Source organism: Pongo pygmaeus, chromosome 21 (genome assembly GCF_028885625.2).
Source record: "Pongo pygmaeus isolate AG05252 chromosome 21, NHGRI_mPonPyg2-v2.0_pri, whole genome shotgun sequence".
Classification (NCBI taxonomy): Eukaryota; Metazoa; Chordata; class Mammalia; order Primates; family Hominidae; genus Pongo; species Pongo pygmaeus.
Window position 1 is genome coordinate 51,924,919 of NC_072394.2, and position 23,699 is coordinate 51,948,617.

Sequence of the window (23,699 nt, forward strand, 5' to 3'; positions counted from 1 at the left end):
GATATCACCCACCTACAATCTTTTCATTGTACTGTTTTTTTTTTTGAGACAAGATTTTGCTCTTGTTGCCCAGGCTGGAGTGCAATGGTGCAATCTCAGCTGACTGCAACCTCCTCCTCCTGGGTCCAAGCCATTCTCCTGCCTCAGCCTCCCGAGTAGCTGGGATTACAGGCACCCGCCACCACACCTGGCTAATTTTTTGTATTTTTTGTAGAGACGGGGTTTCACCATGTTGGCCAGGCTGATCTCGAACTCCTGACCTCAGGTGGTCCACCTGCCTCGGCCTCCCCAAATGCTGTCAGAATGTAATAAGATGATATATGATGAGCACCTATGACATAAGTGCTCAATAAACAGCAGCTGAATTATTTTCTTTGCTCACCGTTACAGCCATGAGGCTCTGATCTTTATGACTGATCCCTTGAATCTTCTTTCAAAACATCTCACCTCTGTATTTGAGGGCTTGTCCCTTCACCATAGCATGAGAGTAACAGCTGCATCACAGTAGCTAACAATGTCAAGCAAATTACAAAGGGAAGAAACATTCACTGAGTACCTGCCTTGTGCCAGACCCTCGACCAATGTTACATTACATTCTGACAATAACACCAGGATGTAGATACTGATATTATCCCCATTTTGCTGTTAAGAAGAATGAGGCTCAGAGAGGTGCAGTAACTTGACCAAGGTCACTCAGCTATAACAAGGGGAGTTGGGACTAGCCTGGGCTTAGCTGGGGCTGTCCTTACTGCTCTAGGTGACACCGAAAGTACAACTACAGCTGTTGGAAGAGGGAAGGGAGGCTGTGTGTTAGGGATTCCTAAGGAATCACCAACCTCTTGTGAATTGATTATCAATTCTCTTCTATGTTCTCCTCTGTTTGATCTAGAAAGGAAGAAACTTGGAAGCTGGCCAAGTAAAATAATTTTATTCATTCGTCTTTCTATCAATCCATCCCCCTATACCTCCTTTCTTCCATCCTTCCATTGTTCCATTCACTCATTCATCTATTCTCCCATCCATCCATCCATCCACTTGTTCATCTAGCCATTTCCACTCATCTCTCTGCATATCCCTTCTTCCATTCTTCTATCTTCCCATCCATCCATCCATCCATCCATCCAGCTATCCATCCATCCATCTACCCATCCATTTTTTATTCATTCACCTATCCATCCACCTGTCAACTCTCCATCCATCCTTTCCATTCATCCTCTCTTCCGCCCATCCATCCTTCTACTCATCTCTCTGTCTCTCCTTTTCTTCCAGCCTCTCATCTTCCCATTTATCTACCTATTATACATCCATTCTTTCTTTCTGCCATCATTTCAGCTATCTATCCATTTATTCATGTAGTCATTGACTTTAAACATTTTATTTTCTTCTTTTAAAATTATTTAATTAATTTTTTGCCTTTCCTATGGTGCTGATAGTTATTGACTCTTTTTTCTTTCCTTTTTTTTTTTTTTTTTTTTTTTGAGAAAAGGTCTTGCTCTGTTGCCCAGGCTGGAGAACAGTGATGCAATCATGGCTCCCTGCAGCCTTGATCTTCTGAGCTCGGGTGATCCTCCCCTTTCAGCCTCCCAGGTGGCTGAGACTACAGGTGCACGTCATCACATCTGGCTAATTTTTGCTGGATGAGGTTTCACCATGTTGCCCAGGCTGGTCTCGAATTTCTGGGCTCTGGCAATCCTCCTGCCTCGGCCTCCCAAAGTGCTGGGATTACAGGCATGAGACATTGCTCCTGGCTAACTAACTATTTTATCTACTATTTAAAAAAAATCATTCACTTATTCATTCAGCAAATCATTCATTCAAAAAGAATTTTTGAGACCATTATACACCAGGCCCTGGAGTCTCAGAGATAACTATGATCCTTCTTCCAGCACTATAAAGGGCACTGGTAGGGATCATCTACCCAGTTCAAAGATCCTACAGTCTCCTTAGGGCTGTCTTGTAAGTGACTTGAATACCAGAGGTACCAAGCTCAGTGTCCCTATGGTGCCATAGCCTGGGATGCGGTCCGTCCTAACTCTGTTTTCTCCTTGACCCACAGTCCTTGCTTTGATAACCACAGGCAGCTATGGGAAAGAGCGGGAAAAGTGAGATAGTCCCAAGAAACAGGCAACAGCAGGGTAAGTGAAAACCAATGAACCTAAAGTCAAACTAAAATTTGTGAACATGTTTCCTTGAACTAAGTTTCTTTTTATCTTTTTCTTTTTCTTTTTTTTTTGGAGATGGAGTCTTGCTCTGTTGCTCAGGCTGGAGCTCAGTGGTGTGATCTCAGCTCACTGCAACATCCGCCACCCGGGTTCAAGCCATTCTTGTGCCTCAGCCTCTTGAGTAGCTGGGATTACAGGCACACACCACCACGCCAAGCTAATTTTTGTATTTTTAGTAGAGACGGGGTTTCATCATGTTGGCAGACTGGTCTCGAACTCCTAACCTCAGGTGATCTGCCTGCCTCAGCCTCCCAGATTGCTGGGATTACAGGCGTGAGCCACCGTGCCTGGCCCAAAATTTCATTTATCACGTGTTTCTCTTACTTTGGCATCATCCATATCTCCCCGTTTCTCACCTTGTTACACCTGCAAGCTCATTAACATGGATTTAAAAGTCCCCAATAATTGGTCTCCATTCAACTTCATTCATTCACCCATTCATTCAACTTTGATTGAGTGCCTACTATGTGACAGGTACTGTGCTAGGCCTTGGGTTATGGCAAGGAACAAAAAAGACAGAAATACTTGGTTCTCATTGAGTGGACAGTCTAGAGGGAGGAGAGAGACAAACAAACAAACAAACAAACAACATGTTGGAGCCTAAGTGCCATGGAGAAGATAAAGCAGGGAAGGGGGTAGGGGTGCCCTGAGAAGGTAACGTTTGAACTAAGATCTGGAGGAGGAGATCTGGGGGAAAAGTATGCCTGGAAGAGGGAAACAGCAAGTGCAAAAGTCCTGGGGCAGGGCATGCCTAGTGTGTTCAAGGATCAGCAAGAAGGCAGGTATAGTTGGAGTGCAGGGAGAGTAGGAAATGAGGTTGAAAAGATAACGGGGTAGGCTGTGTTGAGGAGTTGGGCACTTTCTCTCATGAGGTGGGAGTCATGGTAGGGTTTTTAGCAGAGGAGTGACATGATCTGACTTAAGTCTTCACAGGATTCCTTGGGATCCTACTTGGAGAATGGATAGAGGAGAAGCAAGGGGGTAACTCGGGAGACCAATGAGGAGGCAATTGCAGTGGTCCAGGCGAGGGAAGAAGGTGGTTTGGACCAGGGTGGTTTCGGCGTACCTTGTGAAGGATGGATTGTGGGGACTGGCGACAGATCAGCGTGTTGCAGGATCGTAGAGCTGAGGTCAAACTTCCAGGACAGTGCCTGGCTCATGATAGGTACTCAGTAAATATCAGTTGAAAGAATAAGGTCTGAACTAAGTCAGCGGCGATAGAGATGGACAGGAGAACTAAAAGACTTAGGATTCTTTTGATCGCAAGTGACAGAAACTTAGCTCAGACTGCATCAAGTGAAAAGGAGAAGTATTGGTTTAGATAACCGGGAGGGAAGTTCTGAAATAACATTACTTCAAGCAGAGCTGGCACCAACGGTGTGTGTAAGGCCATCAGGGCTGGCTCTCGTCCCCTCTCTTTCTGTCACTCGCTCCATGGGTTGGCTTTATTCTCAAGCAGACTCTTTCCTTGTGGTGGTCAAGATGGGCATCTTGCAGAGATTGTGGGGATAAGCAGCAGCCCCACATCCTCCCAGATCGGTAACCCCAAAGGTGTCCTCTTGGAAGTCTCAGTGGATCATATCTGGAGGAGACCCCGATTGGGCCTGCTTGGATCCTGGGCCCATCCCGGAACCAGTCTTCGTGGCCAGGAAGATGGGGAACTCTGGTCGGTCAACTCCAATCACGCACCTGCCTTAGTGGCAGCTGTGGGAGCCACGGCCAGGCCGGCTGAGTGATGGCCCCTCCAAGACCATAAGGCGAGGGCAAGAAATTTCCAAACAAACTGCCAAAAGGGGAAGAGAAATTGTATGGGGAAGACGCAATTTCTAGTTATCACAGACTTCTGGTAGGGGACAGATTCCCGAGGGGATATGACGGGCAGATCAGAGAGGAAAGGACTGGAGATGGGCTTTGGCTGCACCTGAAAGAAAATCGTGTGCTCCTCTGACCACCAGGGGGCAGCAGCTTCACACAGAGTCACTCACGAGTCCTTGACACGCGGCGTCTCCTCCAGCAGGGGGTGCTATTTACTGCTCCTTGTAGAAAAAGTTGGGTAGAAGTAAAATTTGGCAAATTCTGGGTCTTATTTCAGATACCCTTGAATGGGGGGCTTTCCTTTTAAACAATTCTCATTGCAAATCTTTTTTTCTTTTTTTTTTTGAGACCGAGTCTCACTCTGTTGACCAGGCTGGAGTTCAGTGGCGCCATCTCAGCTCACTGCAACCTCTGCCCCCGGGGTTCAAGCCGTTCTCCTGTCTCAGCCTACCAAGTAGCTGGGACTACAGGCGTGAGCCACCACGCCTGGTTAATTTTTGTATTTTTAGTAGAGACAGGGTTTCATCAAGTTGGCCACTGCGGTGAGTCACCGCGCCTGGCCTTTTTTTTTTTTTTCCCCTCTCTTTTTTTTGAGGCAAATCTTTTTCTTTTCTTTTCTTTCTTTTTTTTTTTGGCAAATCTTTTAAATAAAATAGGATCTTTTGAAAGAACGTGCCGGGCGCGGTGGCTCACGCTTGTAATCCCAGCACTTTGGGAGGCTGAGGTGGGTGGATCACCTGAGATCGGGAGTTCAAGACCAGCCTGACTAATATGGAGAAACCCTGTCTCTACTAAAAATACAAAATTAGCCAGGCGTGGTGGCGCATGCCTGTAAATCCAGCTACTCGGGAAGCTGAGGCAGGAGAATCACTTGAACCAGGGAGGTGGAGTTTGTTGCGGTGAGCCGAGATCGCGCCATTGCACTCCAGCCCGGGCAACACCAGCAAAACTCCGTCTCAAACAAACAAATAAACAAACAAAAAGAAAAGAAAAAACGCAGTGGAGTGCTTAAGAGTATCCATTTAGGCTTATTTTCAGCAGAGATGGTTCCATTTTAGGTTCCACTGCTTATTAGCTATGTGGCCTTGGGCGAGTTTTCTCTCTGATCTTCAGTTTCCTTATCTGTAAACTAGGGGAAACACCTACCTTGCAGGAGTTCCATATTCCATCGGCCCCAGTGACTTATTTAACATTTTAAAAATTGAGCTGGATATAATTCTAGGAGTTGGACCCAACAGTAAACAAAACAAATGAACATTCCTGGCATTGTGGAGCCAGCGTTCTAATGGGGAAAACAGATGAAAAATAAAACACTCAGTCTTTTGGATAAAGTGCTTAGAATAGGGTCTGCCTTGTACACGGTAAACCCTGAATAATGTTAATTTGAAAAGCAGAAGTTGAATCTTGTTGTATGCAACCTGTTGAGGCCAATTGGGTTGCAGAAAAGATTCCTGTATCAGAGAGAAATTGTACCAACCTGGGCCTAAGATAGGGCTGGGTGTACAGTAGGTGCTTCATAAATGCTCATGGGTTCTTGGGGTGGTATCTCCCTGTGTAGCTGCGGGTACTGTGTCCAGTTCCAGTTGGGGTCCATTCCAGGGAGCTGTGGGCAGGCAAGGGCACCCCATGCCCAGTGGACAAGGTATCTGAGCCAGGGCCACACGGTCTGTGTGAGGTGTGAATGGCCTGCCCAGGACACCAGGAGCCGGCGCTGCTACGGGGACGGTGGTGGGGCCAAAGGGTGAGCGACAGGACTCGGGCATGGGCAGGTGTGGCTGTAGAGCCCAGGGAATCTCTGCTGCCTGAGATAGCACCCCGGGAGAGAGATGCCGCTTCCTGGCCAGGCGGGGGGCCAGCAGGGTCCCAATCCCAGGGTCCAAAGAGACCAGCCAGTTAGAAGCCGGGCTCCTGCCACTTCCGGTGGTGTAAACTTGGGCAAATCTCATCACCTCTTGGATCACTAATTGCCTCATCTGAAGATACAGATAATGAGAAGATTTCCCCATCAGACAGGGGTGGGGGCTCAGTGAGATTGTGCAAGGTGAGGACCTAGGACAGTTTCTGACATCCAGAAAGTATCCAAGAAAAGGGAGCTTGCATGGTCGTTGAACCCTCATGAGTCCCTTAAAGGCCAAATTTGGTTACTCTCATTTTATAGATGGGCAAACCAACTCAGAGAGGCAGTGTGACTTAGTCAAGGTCACACAGCAGGGTTTGACCCAGATTTGGCTTACGTTATCCCTCTAGACTGCCTCCCGTGGGGTCAGGGTATCTTGGAAAGCACTTCACACATACTAATTATAATACTGGCTTACATTGATTGAGCGCTTCCTGTGAGCTGAGAATTATTCCAAGCTCTTTGTATTTCTTCATTCTCTCAGTGTTGAGCATGTGCTAGGCATTGTTCTGGGCACTAGGGATTCTGCAGTGAACAAAACAGCTGAGGTCCCTTCCCTTATGCAGACAGTAAGGTCCCTTCCCTTCTACTGGGAGGAGGTAGACATTAGGCAAGTAAATCTATAATTTGTCAGATGGGAGATGAATGTTAGGAGAGAAAGCAGAGTGAGGATGATGTCCTGGGGGTTGTTAATTTTTTTTTCTTTTCTGGGTCTTGCCCTGTTGCCCAGGCTGAAGTACAGTGGTATAATCCCAGCTCATTGCAGCCTCAACCTCCCGGGCTCAGGTGATCCTCTCACCTCAGCCTCCCGAGTAGCTGGGACTACAGGATGAGCCACCATGCTTGGCTAAATTTTGTATTTTTTGTAGAGACAGGGTTTCGCCATGTTACCTAGGCTGGTCTTGAACACCTTGGCTCAAGCGATCTGCTGGCCTCAACCTCCCAAAGTGCTGGGATTATGGGTGTGAGGCACCGTGACCGGCCATTATTTTTAAAAGCCTGATCAAGGAGGGTAACTGAAAGGAGGTGATATTTGGATGGACACCCAAAGGAAATGAGGGAGGAACCATGTGGATCTAGGGAGGAACCATGTGGATCTCTGGAGGAACAGCTTTCCAGGCAGAGGGACTGCGAGTGCAAAAGCCCTGAGGTAGAGCATGCCTGCTGTACTGAGGAGCAACAGAGGCCATTGGGCAGGAGCAGAGTGAGTGAGGGAGAGCTTAGAAGGAGGTGAAGTCACACACACACAGTATGCCAATGAAACATTGCAAGAATCTAACATGGATACTTTAGGATCTCTGCTTTCCAGATGAGTTGACTGAGATACAAAGAGGTGTCCAAGGTCACACACCTAGCAAATTGCAGAAATGAGATTTGACCCTGAACTGCTCAGACCCCCAAGCCAAGCTCTAAACTCTAGTCTAGACTGTTTCTTACTGAACATGCTTTTCCAGTGCAGAGATTATTACACTGTTGGAACATGAGCTCTTTCTGGGGTCTGTACAGGGAGTTCTACCATTTCCAAGGGTGTTAATTTCCTTCTTTTAAAAATTAAGCAGCCCTGCTCACTGTAAACTTAGAACATGGAATGCCAAGGCCAGTTATGGTGTTAGAGACAAACACATTTAGACAGGAGGCATTGGATCACACAGATCTGGGTTCAGATTCCACCTCTGGCCCTGATTGGCTATGTGACTCTGGGCAAGGCCTGCACGTGACTCTGACAGTCACTACCACGTATGATTGTGGGGAGGATCCTGAGCCTTTTGCACAGCACCTGCCCCCTTGTAGATACCCACTAGTGGGGGCTGCTGTCATTATCTCTAATCTGCAGAATGGATATAATAAGACCTATTTTGTGAAAATGAGATGTAATGGATGTGATGAACCTGGCACATAGTAGGTGCCCAGTAAATACATGTCCAACAATATTATCACACTATAGGGTGGCCCTTCCTGCCAGCCTCCCTTCCAACCTCCCTCCCGCTTACCTGTCCTAGACCTGAGATTCCACTGTTAGAGATTCATTCTTTGGGATAGGCGCTCACTTTTTAGAGCTTCAGTTTATTCATCAATTTTTGGAAACCCTTTCTAGTCTTAAGACTCTGATTAATCCCAAATTTCTCTTTTTGGACACAAATACTCTGGGATGTGAAACATGGCACTTTGGCAAGGCTGAGATGTGGGTCCCAGGGGCCACAGTCCCCACCAGGAATGGGAAGGGACAGAAAGGAGAGCCAGGGCTGTGTCCAAGACAGGCATCTCTCCACACTCCCCACCTGGAGCCAGGCTGGCAGAGCAGGTGACGGAAGGTCTGATGGGGGCATGAGCTCACCAGGAAGGACTGGCAGAGGAGGGGGATCCAAGAGAGGAGAGGCATGAGCCGTCAGCCGAATTCTTTCCACGGGCAGCTGTGAGAGCGGGCGTGCCAAGGGCATGGGCCTGGAGAGGGATTAGCCTGTCAGTTGGGAATTTTTGGAGAGTTTATTTAGCTTAAGAAGTATCCCTGAGTTTGGGTCAAGCATAAGGAACACCTGCCATGAGCCACTCACCTACTGCGTGCTGGGCACGCACCAAGCAGGTGCTTCATACGTGTGTTCACAGTTAGGCCTTAGGGGCACTTTTAGACAAGGGGCATGACTCCATTTTATATAATGATGATGGCAATAATAATAGTAACTTTAAATGCTATCATTTGTAAAACACCTATTATCTGCTACGTACTGGGCTTAGAAGCTTACAACGGTGCCTGGCACCATGTGGGAGGCGTTCAATCAGTGTTTTTTTTGTTTTGTTTTGTTTTCTTTCTATTTTTTTGACGGAGGTCTTGCTCTGTTGCCCAGGCTGGAGTGCAGTGGCACGATCTCGACTCACTGCAACCTCCACCTCCTGGGTTCAAGCCATCCTCCTGCCTCAGCCTCCCAAGTAGCTGGGACTACAGTGCATGCCACCATGCCGGGTTAATTTTTGTATTTTTGTAGCAACATGGTTCTGCCATGTTGCCCAGGCTGGTCTGGAATTCCTGAGCTCAAGCGATCCGCCTGCCTTGGCTTAAAGTGTGGGGATTACAGGTGTGAGCCACTGCACCAGGCCCAGTGTTTTTCATTATTGATATTATTTTGCATTTTTTTTTAAAGATTTGGATTACACCTACAGAAAATTGGCTTAAAAATATATGAACAGGTTCACAAACATTTGGGAAGGTCACACACCTAGGTAGACACTGCCCAGGCAAGGAACAGAGCCTGGCCAGCCCCCCAGACCTGCCCCCTCCCTCAGTCCCTCCCTCCCCATAAAGGAGGCCTCTGCCCTGACTTCTCTGGTGATCCATTTTGTGACATCCTTGCCAGCTTTAGGAACTTGATGTGGAGCCCTCAACACTATAGTTCCATTTCATTTCGTTTTGTTTTGTTTCTTTCCAACTTTACATCAGTGAAACCACGCAGGATGTGCTCTTTGGAATTTGACTGCCTTTGTTCCACATGAGGTTTCCAAGGTTCATCCACGTGGTTGCACTTGCAGCATTAGCTGGTTCATTCTTGTTGCTGAAATAGTTAGCTATTATTATTATTATTTTGAGACAGAGTCTGGCTCTGTCGCCCATGTTGGAGTGCAGTGGCACGGATTCAGTTCACTGCAAACTCCACCTCCCGGGTTCAAGAGATTCTTATGCCTCAGCCTCCTGAGTAGCTGGGATTACAGGCAAGTGCCACCATGCCCAGCTAATTTTTGTATTTTTAGTAGAGGCGAGGTTTCACTACGTTGGCCAGGATGGTCTTGAACTCCTGACCTCAAGCAATCTATCCACCTCAGCCTCCCAAAGTGCTGGGATTACAGGCATGAGCCACCATGCCCAGCCGGTTAGCTATTATTATGATCATTTTTATTTTCTTTGCACACAGCATCTCAGATGACCTCCCCGCCAACACCTCAGAGGGGCAAAGATTATTGATATCTCCGTCTTCCACTGAGGAGAGAGAGGCTCCTAGGAGCCAGGTCCCAAACTCCACCTGATTCCAGAGCCTGTGCTCTTAGCCACTCCACGGTGTGGCCCCTCAACAGGGGAGGAAAAGGGGGCACAGAGCAGTTAAGCAACTTGCCCAGCCTTTCCCAGCAGGGACGTGATCGAGCCACCTCCCCAGACCCTCAGAACTGACTCTGGAATGCCCTTGTGGCCTCTGAGGGTCGCTGGCTCTGTGGCCATCCCCAGGGTGACTTACGAGGGCCCAGTGCCCATACACTTTTAGGGCCCACAAAGACATTTTAATTTTAATTTCTTTTAAAACCAGAAGAAAAAAACTGATGATATAATAATAATAATAATAATATAATAATAATATTAGTGGATTACAAATCCAGCCTGGATTTTACTCGTCTTTATACAGTGCAGTCACAAGCTAGAGGGAGGGTCCCTGAAAGCAAACATCCCTGGAGCCCAGGAAAGCCATCATTCGACTGAGCCAGCCCCATCTCTTGCAGGAACAAGATGTTGCTGTGGCAAGCGGCTGGCCACCCCCGGTGCTGAGGGACCTGGGAGAAGCTAGGGCAGCTCCGGCATTGTTCCTGCCCTGAGGTCCACAGACTCGTCTTCATCTAGCGTCTGCACCCCCTAACTGTCCAGAACCCCTCTTTCCAAAGCCTCGTGGATGGCAGGGAAACTGCAGGGCTTGGGATCCCGCAGGACCAAAGAGTTGGGAGAAGTCTGCAATTCTGAGACTGAAGGAACAAGCCTTGTCGTTATGTTGACACTGAAAATAGCTTTATGCTTCCACTCAGTGCCAGCTGAGTCACAGTCCTACCGACATCTCCTGCCCGTTCAGGGCTTCCCACATTTCATCTCCCAAACACACTCTCCTGGCCTTTGCCCTATTCTCCTTATTGTATGCTTAAATTTTTAATCAACTCTCTCCTTTCCCTTCCCTTTCCTTCCCTCTCTCTCTCTCTCTCTTTCTTTCTTTTCTCTTTTTTGGATGGAGTTTCACTCTTGTCACCCAGGTTGGAGTACAGTGGCGCGATCTTAGCTCACTGGAACTTCACCTCCTGGGGTTCAAGTGATTCTCCTGCCTCAGCCTCCCGAGTAGCTGGGAGTGCACCAACATGCCTGGCTAATTTTTGTATTTTTAGTAGAGACGGGGTTTCACCATTTGACCAGGCTGGTCTTGAACTCCTGACCTCAGGTAATGTGCCCACCTCGGCCTCCCAAAGTGCTGGGATTACCGGCATGAGCCACCACGCCCAGCCCCTCCCTCCCTCCCCCCTCCCTTCCTTCCTCCCTCCCGTCCGTCCGTCCTTCCTTCCTTCCTTCCTTCCTTCCTTCCTTCCTTCCTTCCTTCCTTCTTGACAGAATCTCCCTCTGTCACCCAGGCTGGAGTGCAGTGGCACAATCTCTGCTTGCTGCAACCTCAGCCTCCCAGGTTCAAGTGATTCTCTCACCTCAGCCTCCCTAGTAGCTGGGACTACAGGTGCACACCACCATGCCCAGCTAATTTTTGTATTTTTAGTAGAGATGGAGTTTCACAATGTTGGCCAGGCTGGTCTCGAACTCCTGACCTCAAGTGATCCACCCATCTTGGCCTCCCAAAGTGCTGGGATGATAGGCATGAGCCACCATGCCTAGCCTTCTTTTCTTTACTTAAATAAATTTATTTTAAAAGAAAACTTCTACTTAAATATATGTTTAAAGAGGAAACATTTTATCACAATTATAAAAGAAAATAAACAATAATAGCAAACATTTATTAAGTACCCATAAGAGTGCCAAGCACTGTCTCAGCCTTTTACACATACTGACTCATTGCATTCTGAGTTAGATGCAATGATTATCCCCATTTTACATGTGAGAAAACTGAGGCTCAGAGAGGTTTGGCCACTTTGCTGGAAGTTGCACAATTAGTGAGTGGCAGAGTGGGGATTCGAACTCAGGAGTTGCACCTACTGCTTAGGTTCCCTGCACAGTATATCAGCCTCATGAGGGCAGGGTTTTGGTTTCTGTGTCCCTCGGCCTAAAATAGTGCCTGACACACAATAATGCTCAATAAATACTTGTTGATAAAAACAAATGAATAAATGAATGATAAGTTGCTATACTAAGAAGATAATCAGGCTGGGCGCGGTGGCTCATGCCAATAATCCCAGCACTTTGGGAGGCCGAGGCAGGTGGATCACCTGAGGTCAGGAGTTTGAGACCAGCCTGGCTAACATGCTGAAACTCCATCTCTACTAAATATACAAAAATGAGCCAGGCATGGTTGTGGGCACCTGTAATCCCAGCTACTCGGGAGGCTGAGGCAGGAGAATCACTTGCACCCGTGAGATGGAGGTTGCAGTGAGCCGAGATGGCACCACTGCACTCCAGCCTGGGTGACAGCATGGGACTCTGTCCCAAAAAAAAAAAAAAAAAAAAAAAGACAATCAAAAATAAATACAATGGAAACCAAAGAAGTCCACTGTTGCCTGCTCAAGATGCTGAGCATGAAGCCTGCTCTCCTGATTCAAACAAAAAATTAGCAAGTGTGGAGTGACAGGAAGAACACACTCATAGCCAATGGAAACTCGCTCCTTGACAAATCAGAAAAATTATACTGGAATCTTGGCACTTTGGGAGGCCTAGATGGGAGGATTGCTTAAGCCCAGGAGTTTGAGACCAGCCTGGGCAACACGGCAAAACCCCATCTCTAAAAAAAAAAAAATAATACAAAAATTAACTGGGTATAGTGGTGGGTGCCTATAGTCTCAGCTACTCAGGGGGCTGAGGTGGGAGGATCACCTGAGCCTGGGAGGCAGAGGTTGCAGTGAGCCGAGATCGGGCCACTGCACTCCAGCCTGAGCAATAGAGGGAAACCCTGTCTCAAAATAAATAAATAAATAAATTAATTAATTAATTTAAAAAAAGGCTTAAAAGGGGGCTAATTTTCTTCCTTTAGGAGTCAGTTGATAGAAACATTTTTAACAGAGAATTCACATACCATGCCATTCACCCATTTAAAGTGTGCAGTTCAATTCTTTTCAGTATATAGAAAAAATTGTACAACCATCGCCACAGTCCAGTTTAGAGCATTTTTATCCCCCTCTGAAAGAAACCCTGTACTCATTAGCAGCTTCTCCTTCCTCCGACCCCTCTAGCCCTCAGCAATCACTAATCTTTTTCTGTCTTTATGGATTTGCCTATTCCGGACATTTCATATAAATGGAATCACACAATATGTGGTCTTTCGTGACTAGCTGCTTTCACTTGGCAGAATGTTTTCAAGGTTCTCCCATCTTGTATCCTGGATCAGTACTGGAGTCAGTTATTTAATGCTGCATCCTGGGTTCGGGTAAAACGACCTAAAATGTGAGTCCCCCGCTTCAGGAAGCGCCGCTGTAATGAATAAAGAACATTCTGGGGGAAATCATAGCTCAATCTCTTCCTGGTTCTAAGCGGGCAGGTTCAGGCTTCCCTGCGGTGGGGTTGGAGCAGGAGGTTTATCTTTCAGCTGTCCTTGGGACTGGGCAGGAGCTTGTTCAAATGTTACTGCTACTCTATCCTCCTTCCTAAATCAGGACTCTGGACACTCCTGGGAATCACTGTTCCTGCTCTCTGGGAGTGTGAATGAATCACTGGGTGAGAATGTCAGCAGCACCTGTGTGTGTTGCTCTGGGGCGAGAATCCTGGGCCAAGGGGCAGCGGAGGGGAGAAAGAAGCAGACGGCCACGAGGCCAGCAAGGGGCTGTCCGACTCGTACCCCGCAGCCAGCATTCCCTGCCTCTACCCGTACACTTGTTTTGGCTGCAGGAAGCTGTTTTAGGTGGAAATCGTTTGATGTGTGTAGGTGCTGTCTTCCCAAACACACTGTGCTCGACAATTGCCCCAGCTCTGCAGGATAGACTTTTTGTAGCTCTTGGTAGCTACCCATTTTTTCAGCCTCTAAATAGTGGTGGTGCCTGTTTTAATCCCCTCACGGATCGTGTAAAGTAGGTAATCTTTTCCCCATTCGCAGATGGGAAACTGAGCCTCAGGATAGTCACATGACTTGTCCAAGGTCTCATGATTAGGAAACGTTGGAGCTGGGCTTTGAACTGGACTGCAAAGCTTGTGCTCTTGACGAAATAGGAAGGCAGAGGCTGTGGTGGGGAGCAGCTTGGTTATGGTTACCCAGAAGGCAGAGCCGTTTTTTGCGTACCATAAAATGGGACATTTACCTTGAGTACTCCCTTTGGAGTGTGTTGCTGGAACTTGTGCAGGGACTTAGGAAATCTTCTGGGGAAGAGGCCAGCAATGTGTTGGGGATGGAGACAAGGAATACTCAGTGTTATGTTTTGGAGCCTTGCCCTACACCTGAGGACCTCCAAGTCTTTCTATCAGTCAAGGCCCTTTGGGAAATGAGTGAAAGAACTCAACTCAACCAGCTTGAGCAAGGTTAATTTATTGACTCATGTAAAGAAAATATCCAGGATAAGACTGCCTTCAGGTATGGCTGGATCCAGGGGTTTAAAGGTTGAAGCCACTGCCTCACTTTCTTTTGGCCTTGCTCTCCTCTCTGTTGACTTTGTACTTAGGTAGGCATCCTGTGTTGGCACTAACAGCTGCCAGCAGCTCTAGGCTTTCTTCCTCCCTGTTCTGCATCACGAAGGTGAAGACAGCATCTCACTTCCAATAGTCTCAGTCTCAGCTACAGTTCTGGAGTTGCTGCTTATTGACCAGGCTCATCTCACACCCCTGGTTCATATTCCTGAATCAATGGGTTGGGGGAGGGTGGGGGAATGCACTGTTTTGATTGGCCGGTGCTGGGTCAGGTGCATATCCTTGGAAGTGGAGGCATGGTCAGTCCTACTTGAGCCACGTGAACCAAGAAGGAAAACTCGGGACCCTTATATCAGAAGCAATGGGAATGGATGCTGGGAATGTTGCAGGCCACAGACATCCTCCTCGTGGGTGGCAGAGAAGCCACCATTTATCTCTGTGGCTTTGCTGCCAACTTGCCATGGGACCTTGAGCAAGCCACTTCCCTTCTCTGAGCCTCAGTTTCCTCATCTGAACAGCGATGATCTTTAAGGGCCCATACAGCCCTGAACTTCTGAGGCCAACAGGTTTTGTCTAGCCAACAGCCTGGTATCCTAGCTTGACAGGTCCAAGCTAAGCTAAGGCTTAGGAATTCATGGCCTTCAGAAACCCTAGAGTCGAACCTGGGACTGGGCACCTGGCCTCTTGTTCTTGCCCATCCTGGCAGGGTACAGCCTGTGATGTGGGAGGGAAGGGTTCTGAGGAGGTTTCTTTGCACATCCCCAGCATTCTCCGTCTATAATTGGCTCCAAATGAAATGATCTCATCCCTGAACACTGAGGAAGAAAGGGTGGGGGTGAAGCTGCTCGCTGGCAGCATCTGACATAGTTTATGACTAACCCGCTTCCCTCCCGAGGCAGGGAGAGACTGTCCGCTCTCTCGAAGACAATGTACAATTTTGAAAAAAAAGTCTTGGTAAATAGATTGAGGAGGCTTCAGCCTCCTGGGCTCTCGGGAGGCCCAAGGCATTTTTCCCCTCTGCCCAAACCAGGTATCTTTTGCCCATTGCTCACAAGTCAACGTGACCCATGCTATTACCATTCCCCAAACTTTTCACATCAAACCCTGGCTGGGAAGGTGGTCAACGTAGCCAGTCCATCAAGCGATTTGTCCCATATGGATTCTCGGTTGAGTTTTGTGGCCGGCTGAAGCTTGTTTAAATGCCCATACATGAATTTTGAAAGATGAGCTCCTAATCAACTTTTAAAAAGCTTGTCACAGCACCATCTGTTTGGCGTTTGTCACTATTGCATTACATAAGAGGAAAGACATTTTTAAAGAATGCGGCTACATTTAGTAATTGGATCGCCGGAGAGAAGCCAAACCGGGGCGGATGGCACCGTGATTCAGAAATGCCACGGGCCCTTCTCCGGGGTGTGGCGGCCTCCCCAAATTCCACGCGGTCTTGGCAGAGACCTGAGTGCAGCCCAGCTTGGGAGACAGGCTTGGGGTGGCTTCTCTTCCTCTTGCCTTGGTCTTCCTCTTATTTTTTCTGTTTGTTCTCCCTCACCCCTTGCTACCCCAGTATTAGCAGTGACCAAGTGGCTTCACTTCCCTGAGTCCCAATTTCCTCATCTGGAAAGTGGGATTCACAAGAGCACCATCTCGTGAGGTTTAAATGCATTAATGCCTACGGTGCCTGGCACGTGGTGAGTGCTTTATAAAGTATTGCTATTTTATAAAGCTATGTCTGATGCATAGTAGGTGCTGACACATGTTCATTTTCCTTCCTTTTTCCCTTCCCTTTATTTATTTATTTAGAGACAGGGTCTCGCTCTGTTGCCTAGGCTGGAGCACAGTGGTGCGATCTCGGCTCACTGCAGCCTTCACCTCCCAGGTTCAAGAAATTCTCCCACTTCAGCTCCCTGAGTAGCTGGAACTACAGGCATGCGCCACCACGCCTGACTAAATTTTTGTATTTTTTTTTGGTAGAGACGGGGTTTCATCATGTTGGCCAGGCTGGTCGGGAACTCCTGATCTCAAGTGATCCATCAGCCTTGGCTTCCCAAAGTGCTGGGATTACAGGCGTGAGCCACCGTGCCCGGCCCCTTCCTTCCATTTAATTCAACAAGTTCTTAGGAAGTGCCCACATTTTAGGCAGAGCTGGCATCATGCACATGCACAGCCATTTGCACAGGGCCCCACACTCACAAGCATGCTGAGCTTGGTTTAGTGTTCTGCTGTCGCTGGCTTGACATTCTTGATTTTTGAACAAGGGGCCCTGTATTTTCATTTCGTACTGGACCCCACAAATTATGTAGCCAGTCTCATCTGGAGGTCTAGAAAGATGCTATGTCTTATTTGACCGTCTGATATTTAAAATAACAATGGAGTCAACGTTTTAAAATCAGGAGAGTTCACACAACAGTTTGGCTTATTTTAGAAAATTAGAACATCTTGCCACTGTGAGTCTGCATTCCCACACACTGCCACATGGGCTGGAGCTGGAGTCCTCTATACAGGCCACATCCGCCACTGTCCCCACCACTCCTGGAGGCTTTGGACTGAGTCTCTTTGCTCATCTATAGAGCTTCCAGCACGATAGCTGGGATCATGGGCTTTGCAGCCAGGTATGTGTTCAGCTTTACTGTTAATCATTACAGTAACCTCTCTCTTAGGGTAGTAAGGATTAAACTAGTTAATATATGCAAAGCATCTGGAATATGTTGTACTGTTATTGCTACTTTTCTGCTTTATCCTGGTGCAGAAGCTCAGACCCCCAGTCTGAGGGCTGCCCCTCCAGGAGCTGGAAGCTGCACCTGTGGCAGCTGGCTATGAGAGCGTCTCTTTCTGCTGTCCCATGCAGCAGCCCTTGTCAATGTCCACTTTCTCTGCCTCCACCTGCAGCACCAGAGTTCACACCTTGGGCCCGTCCCCGTCCCCGTAGCATTATTTTGAGGGAAGGGCCTTCTGTCCTGTAAATAGGCTGAGTCATCTCTGCCTCAGGGCATTTGCACAGGCTGCACTTGCTTCCTAGAATACTTCTTTTCCCATCGCTTTGCTTGGCCATCTTCTCACTTTGGTCTAGCTCAAATGGTACTTCCTCAGGGAGGCTTTTCCTGATCGCCTAAGAAAAGTAGCCCTGTCTTCTTTCCCCCACCATACACATTCGCCTGTATTATTTTCTTCCCAGAACTGGTTTGTTGTGTATCTCCCAGAGGACCAGGTCTGCCTTGGTCACTGCTATATCCCTACCACTTAGGCCATTGCCTGGCTCATGGTAGGTGTTTGATAATTATTTGTTGAATGAATGAAGGAAGGAAGAAAAGAATTCCTCAACTCCTCATGACCACCCTGTAAAGCAGGGACAAGAGACCTGAGTCATGGAGAAGAGAAGGGACTCCTCAAGGTCGCACAGCCCAGAAGGGGCAGAAAGGCTGATGAGGACCTAGGTTTTCTGCTTCTACACCCACTGTCCCCCCAACCCCCCAGGTGGGAAGCAGCAGGGACATTTGGATCTTTGGCTCACCCAGCCACCCAGAACGGGTCAAGTGTGCAGCAAGACCCAGGGCACAGCGTCTGAGGGTGGTGAGAGCGATTCACCCAGGCAGCCAGGAGGCAAGACTGTTTACAGGGGCTAGCGGCTGTCGCCATGACAACCGGACAGCCTACAGCTTCCTGCGTCACCAGGGACGCAGGTTTGCTCTTGGCTAGGAAGCAGTGGGGACAATGGAGTGGGGGCTGGGAAACGGGGGGACCCTAAACACTCAGTCTGAGGGGAGGCAGTTCTCATTTCTGTTGTTGTTTTTTTTTTTTTTTTTGAGATGGAGTCTCGCTCTGTTGCCCAAGCCGGAGTGCAGTGGTGTGATCTCGGCTCACTGCAACCTCCGCCTCCCGGGTTCAAGTGATTTTCCTGCCTCAGCCTCCTGAGTAGCTGGAATTACAGGCGTGTGCTACCATGCCTGGCTAATTTTTGTAGTTGTAGTAGAGATGGGGTTTCACCATGTTGCCCAGGCTGGTCTGGAACTCTTGACCTCAAGTGATCTGACTACCTCAGCCTCCCGAAGTGCTGGGATTACAGGTATTAGCCACCGTGCCCGGCCGGGAGTTCTCATTTCTGAGAGTTGCTTGAAGCCTGGGAGGGCCTGGTGATGCTACCTAAGTGTGTGTATGTGTGTGTGTGTGTGTATGTGTGTGTGTGTAGTGTCTGGGCTGTGTGGAGCCAGGCTGCCTGGGTTTGAGTCTCAGCTTTGCCTCTTCTGTGCCGTGGCATTTTGGGCAAGTGAGTTAACATCTCAGTGCCTTAGTTCCGTCTAATGTAAGATGAAGTGGACAGTAGTACCTCATAGGACTGTTATGAGGTTAAATGAGATAATACTCTCACAGCACTTACAACGCACCTTGCATTGTTCCTTAATTCTTGACATCAATCTACATCTGACTCTAGGTTGCCTTCTTGCTGTGGTAGTGGGAAATTTGGTCTCAATCATCCTCAGGGATCCCCACTTCCCTGGCTTTTTTCATTCATTCAACAAATACTTATTGAGCACCTACTGCATGCCAGGTATTGTTCTAGAGGCTGAGACCACAGCAGTGAACAAAGCAAACAAAAATCCCTGGCAGAGTAGAGCTAACATTCTAGTGGGGATAGATAGACATTAAATATGACAAAAAGGAAAATAGATATTATATCAGATGACAATAAGAAGAAAAAGAAAGCAGGGCTAGAGGATTCCAACTGTAGGGGAACTGTTGCAATTTTAGAAAAATTGATGAAAGGGGATGTGAGTGTGTCAGGGAAGGCCTCACTGAGAGAGTAACCTTTGAGTACAACTTGAAGGAGGTAAAAGAGGGAGTCACAGGTTATTTGCAAGAGCATTCCGGGCAGAGGGAACAGCAAGTGCAAAGACCCTGAGGCAGGAGCATGAACATGTATGTGACTGTATCGTGTAGTCATATCTCTTGGCATGTCTGTGTGTGTGATGTTATGTGGCACACATTGGTGGCATATAGATAGTTATGCCTGTCCACTTGGGTGGCAATGCACATACATGTTTGTTCATGTACAGAGCTGCTGTGTTCAGTCATAGAGGCTGTGCCTGCACAATTCAGGGAGTGGCATTCACACTGATTGCCATGAAATGGAACCTCCTGGTGTTGTGCAGCGCAGTGGCCCTGAGCATATATATAAGTAAATCAATGTAAAATGTCTGTGAAAATGTTCATATGTGTATGTTTCTGGATATTTAAATATAATGATATGCAAATATGTGTATATGAATGTCTTTAAGATGTTGATATTTCATTCCTCATGGAATTTTGCTTGAGTATTGATTTTTTAAAAATATTGCATTAAGATATTATTTCTCTTGATTACTCAGTTTTTGGGTGCATCTTACATTTGCATCAGAGGCAAGTGCCTCATTCTCTTTATGCTGGTCCTCGCCCTGCCTTGGAGTTGGGCAATGAATGTGCGGGAGGCAGGGATGAGGCAAGGGAAGCCTCTCCTTCTGGCTCCTTCCAGCATCTGGGCTCATCAGCACATGACTAGAATCCAAACCTAATCTGAACACATTTTGTTCCTTTAAAACAAGATTTATTGAGTGCTGACTGTGCGCCAGGGACTCTGCATACATTATTTTATTTTATCCTTACCACCATCTCTGGGGGTAGATATTTGCTCATTCCATTGAACAGACATTTGCTTAGGGCATACTATATGCCAAGAGTATAAGCTGGCATTTGTGCTGGTCTGGCAGCCACTCCCGATTTTTCTGGTAAAAGCACCCCAGTTTTCCTTTAGGGAACCTACCCTCTTCCCTTTAATGTCCAAGTGGTTTCACCTGGGCTTTCTGTACCCCTCCCTCAGACTCCAGGGGTGGGGGTGTGATCCAGGCGACCCAATCAGCATACTCCATCCCTTTTGCTCTAGAGATTAGTTATAGGATGAGTATCTAACCCAAGTTGGTCCAATCAGAGTGAATCCTGGGATTTTTGCTGCCCTGTTGGGAAAAAGAGCTCTCTTTCCATCAGGATTTCTAGCTGTAAGAATTCTGTAACCCTGGAATTCCCAGTGAGAGTCTACTACATGGAGAGAGAGAGGAAAAACTCATCCCTTATGACATCTTTAGAGCCCCTGGATCCAGCCACATCTGAAGTCAGTTACCCTAAGATTTTTTCAATTCTATGAGCCTATACTTGTTTTTCCTTTTAAAAGCCAGTTTGAGAGGGAAGCTGAAATCCTGTGCTTGGCATCTTTGTACATTATCTCCTTTAATTCAGAGATGAATCCTGTGGGGAAGGCACTCTGATTGCACAAGAACTGATCCTCAGGGAGGGAGGTGACATATCCAAGGTCACACAGCAGGTTGGTAGTTGGAGCTTGAATTCAAGCCCAGGTCTCTACTCCTGAGCCTTTCTGCCATTCCACATGGTCTGAGCTCTGGACAAGAGGGTTTGTGTGAGTATTAGTGACATAGACCCGAGTCCTGTTATGGCCACTGTTTTGCTCTGTGACCTTGATCAAGTCATTTCTCCAATATGAGCCTCAGTTTCCCATCTGGAAAAATGGTAGCGCTTACCCCATCATGCTGTCATGAGATGATCCATGTAAGTAAAGTACTCAGAACAGGGCTAGACATGCAGCAATGAACGTAAGCTATTATTACCATGGCTCTCTTTTTTTTTTTAGAATTTTTTTTTTTAAATTTCATAGGTTTTTGGGGAGTAGGTGGTATTTGGTTACATCTTTAGTGGTGATTTGTGAAATGTTGGTGCACCCATCACCCGGGTGGTATACACTTCACCAGAGCAGTATACACTGAACCCAATTTATAGTTTTCCATCCCTCACCCACTTCCCACCTTGTCCCCCCAGGTTCCCAAAGTTCATTGTATCATTCTTATGCCTTTGCATCCTCATAGCTTAGCTCCCGCTTATGAGTGAGAAGATAATGTCGGTTTTCCATTCCTACCATAGCTCCCTCTTTGAGGGAAGAAAGTGGACCCAGGGGGCTCTCTGGCTACCCTGCTCCCATCCTCCCTGATGGCCACAGGCTCCCAGCAGCCCTTGATGGCACCTTCATCCATCTTCTGCCAGACACACAGAACTGGCTCGCTTACCCGGGAAGCAGGCACTTAAGGAGGCGCTTCCCCGGTTTCTCTTTTAATTTTCGTTACATAAATTTCACATTTCCTGGAATAGAGAGCTTGAACGTCTGGACTCATTTGGAAATCGAGTCAGCAAAGGGCCTCATTTATATTAATGGGGACTCGAGCCTGACTTGAGACGTGGCAGAGACAGGGATGGATGGCAGCATCTCCTAGGCCCAGCCCTCCAGGCTGAGCTCAGACGCTGCCTCGAGAAGCAGATGCCTCCAGATTTAGGCTGGGACCGTTCCCATTGTGTGGGGGGCTCCTGGATGCAAGGGTGGTGTTGGCACCCCTCCCCCACTGAAACTTCCCAATGGCTGCTCACTCTCTCAGAGGGAACTCCAGTCTGCTTATCCTGCTTGACAAGGGGCTGCGTGATGGACCCCTGCTAACCTCCCTGCTCCTGCCCACCACTCTCCTCCCTCATCCTTCTTCAGTCTGGCTGGCCTCCTGAGAGCATTCCTGCCTCAGGGCCTTTGCACTTGCCGTGCTCTCTGCCTGAAAGGTTGTTCTCCTAGTTCATCCCGTGGCTAGCTCCTTCCATGTCTTGTCTCAGAGACACCACCTCAGGGAGGCCTTCCTTGATTGCCCATCTGGAGAAACACTCTCCAGTTACTCTGTATCACACCCATTTCATTTTCTCCATTACACTGAGCAATAGTTTGTATTTTCTTGTTTACTCATTTGCCTATTTATTTATTGGCTGTCTTTCCCATGAGAGTATAAACCCCATTAGAGCACAGACTACATGTCTCCTTCAGCTTTGTCCCCCTAGGATCTGGCTCAGAGAGACAGATTTCTTAAGCACCTTAATAAATATTTGTGGAATGAATGCCTGCACTCATTCAGCAAACCCTTTCCGAGTGCCTGCCTGGTGCCAGGCTCTATTCTAGGTGCTGGGAACACAGCTAAGAAAAAGACAAGAGGCAGGGCATGGTGGCTCACGCCTGTAATCCCAGCAATTTGGGAGGCCAAGGCGGGTGGATCACTTGAGGTCAGAAGTTCAAGACCAGCCTGGCCAACGTGGTGAAACCCTGTCTCTACTAAGGATGCAAAAATTAGCCAGGTGTGGTGGCATGTGCCTGTAATCCCAGCTACTCAGGAGGCTGAGGTACAAGAATTGCTTGAACCTGGGAGGTGGAGGTTACAGTGAGCCGAGATCGTGCCACCGCACTCCAGCCTAGGCAACACAGTGAGACTCTGTCTCAATTAAAAAAAAAAAAAAAAACAAGACAAGACTGTTGCCTGCATGGAACTCGTGGTCTGGCGCAGAGAGGAAAACACCATAGTAACGAACATTTATTGAGTGTGACAAGGATTTTACAAAGAGACATCACATTTAATCCTAACTACAGCCCTCGGAACTATTATTTGTACCAGTTCATGAGGCACAGAGGGGTGAAATAGCTTGCTCAAGGCCATACAGTTAGAAAACAGAGGAGCCAAGATTGTGGCCAGGCCATCCGGCTCCCCACTCTGCTGGTTTAATGAGCTCACTGAAGCCACTGGGAGTTAAAGCCTTGTGCTGTGAAACCTGTGATGGGGGAGGCTCTGGAGGCTGTGGGAGCCCAGAAAAAGCACCTGACCTATTAGGTTGGTGCAAAAGTAATTGCGGTTCTTGCCATTGAAAGTGATGGCAAGAACTGCAATTGCTTTTCACAACCTAATAGCTTTTCATAGGAGAAAAGATGAGCAAAGCCTCCTGAAAGATGCAGTACCTTAGCTGTGTCTAGAATTTATTTATTTTTAACTTTACATTATAGCTTAAGAACTTTTAACATCTCCATGCTGTCCACAGTTAAAATTTTAAGTAATGCATATTATTCCAGTGAGAGGCAGCACCATCCATCATTGTTGGGGAGTTTCATATTGCAATTTTGAGTTTCTCTTTAATGCTTTGAGGACCAACACCCCGGACTTACTGGAGTAATGTAGCGCTCAGGTTTCGGCTCCTCCCTTTACTTGGCTCTGAGGATTCTACCTGCTTGGAACAAGGGACATCTCCAAAGTCACTAACGTGGCTAGATAATGGATAACTAGAAGTGCCTGCCCCCTCCACCATCCTTGCCTTGATGCCAGGTGAGATCCAGGCTCCTCTGCCCCAAGAAGGGCTGAGCTTACATTATCTCCAG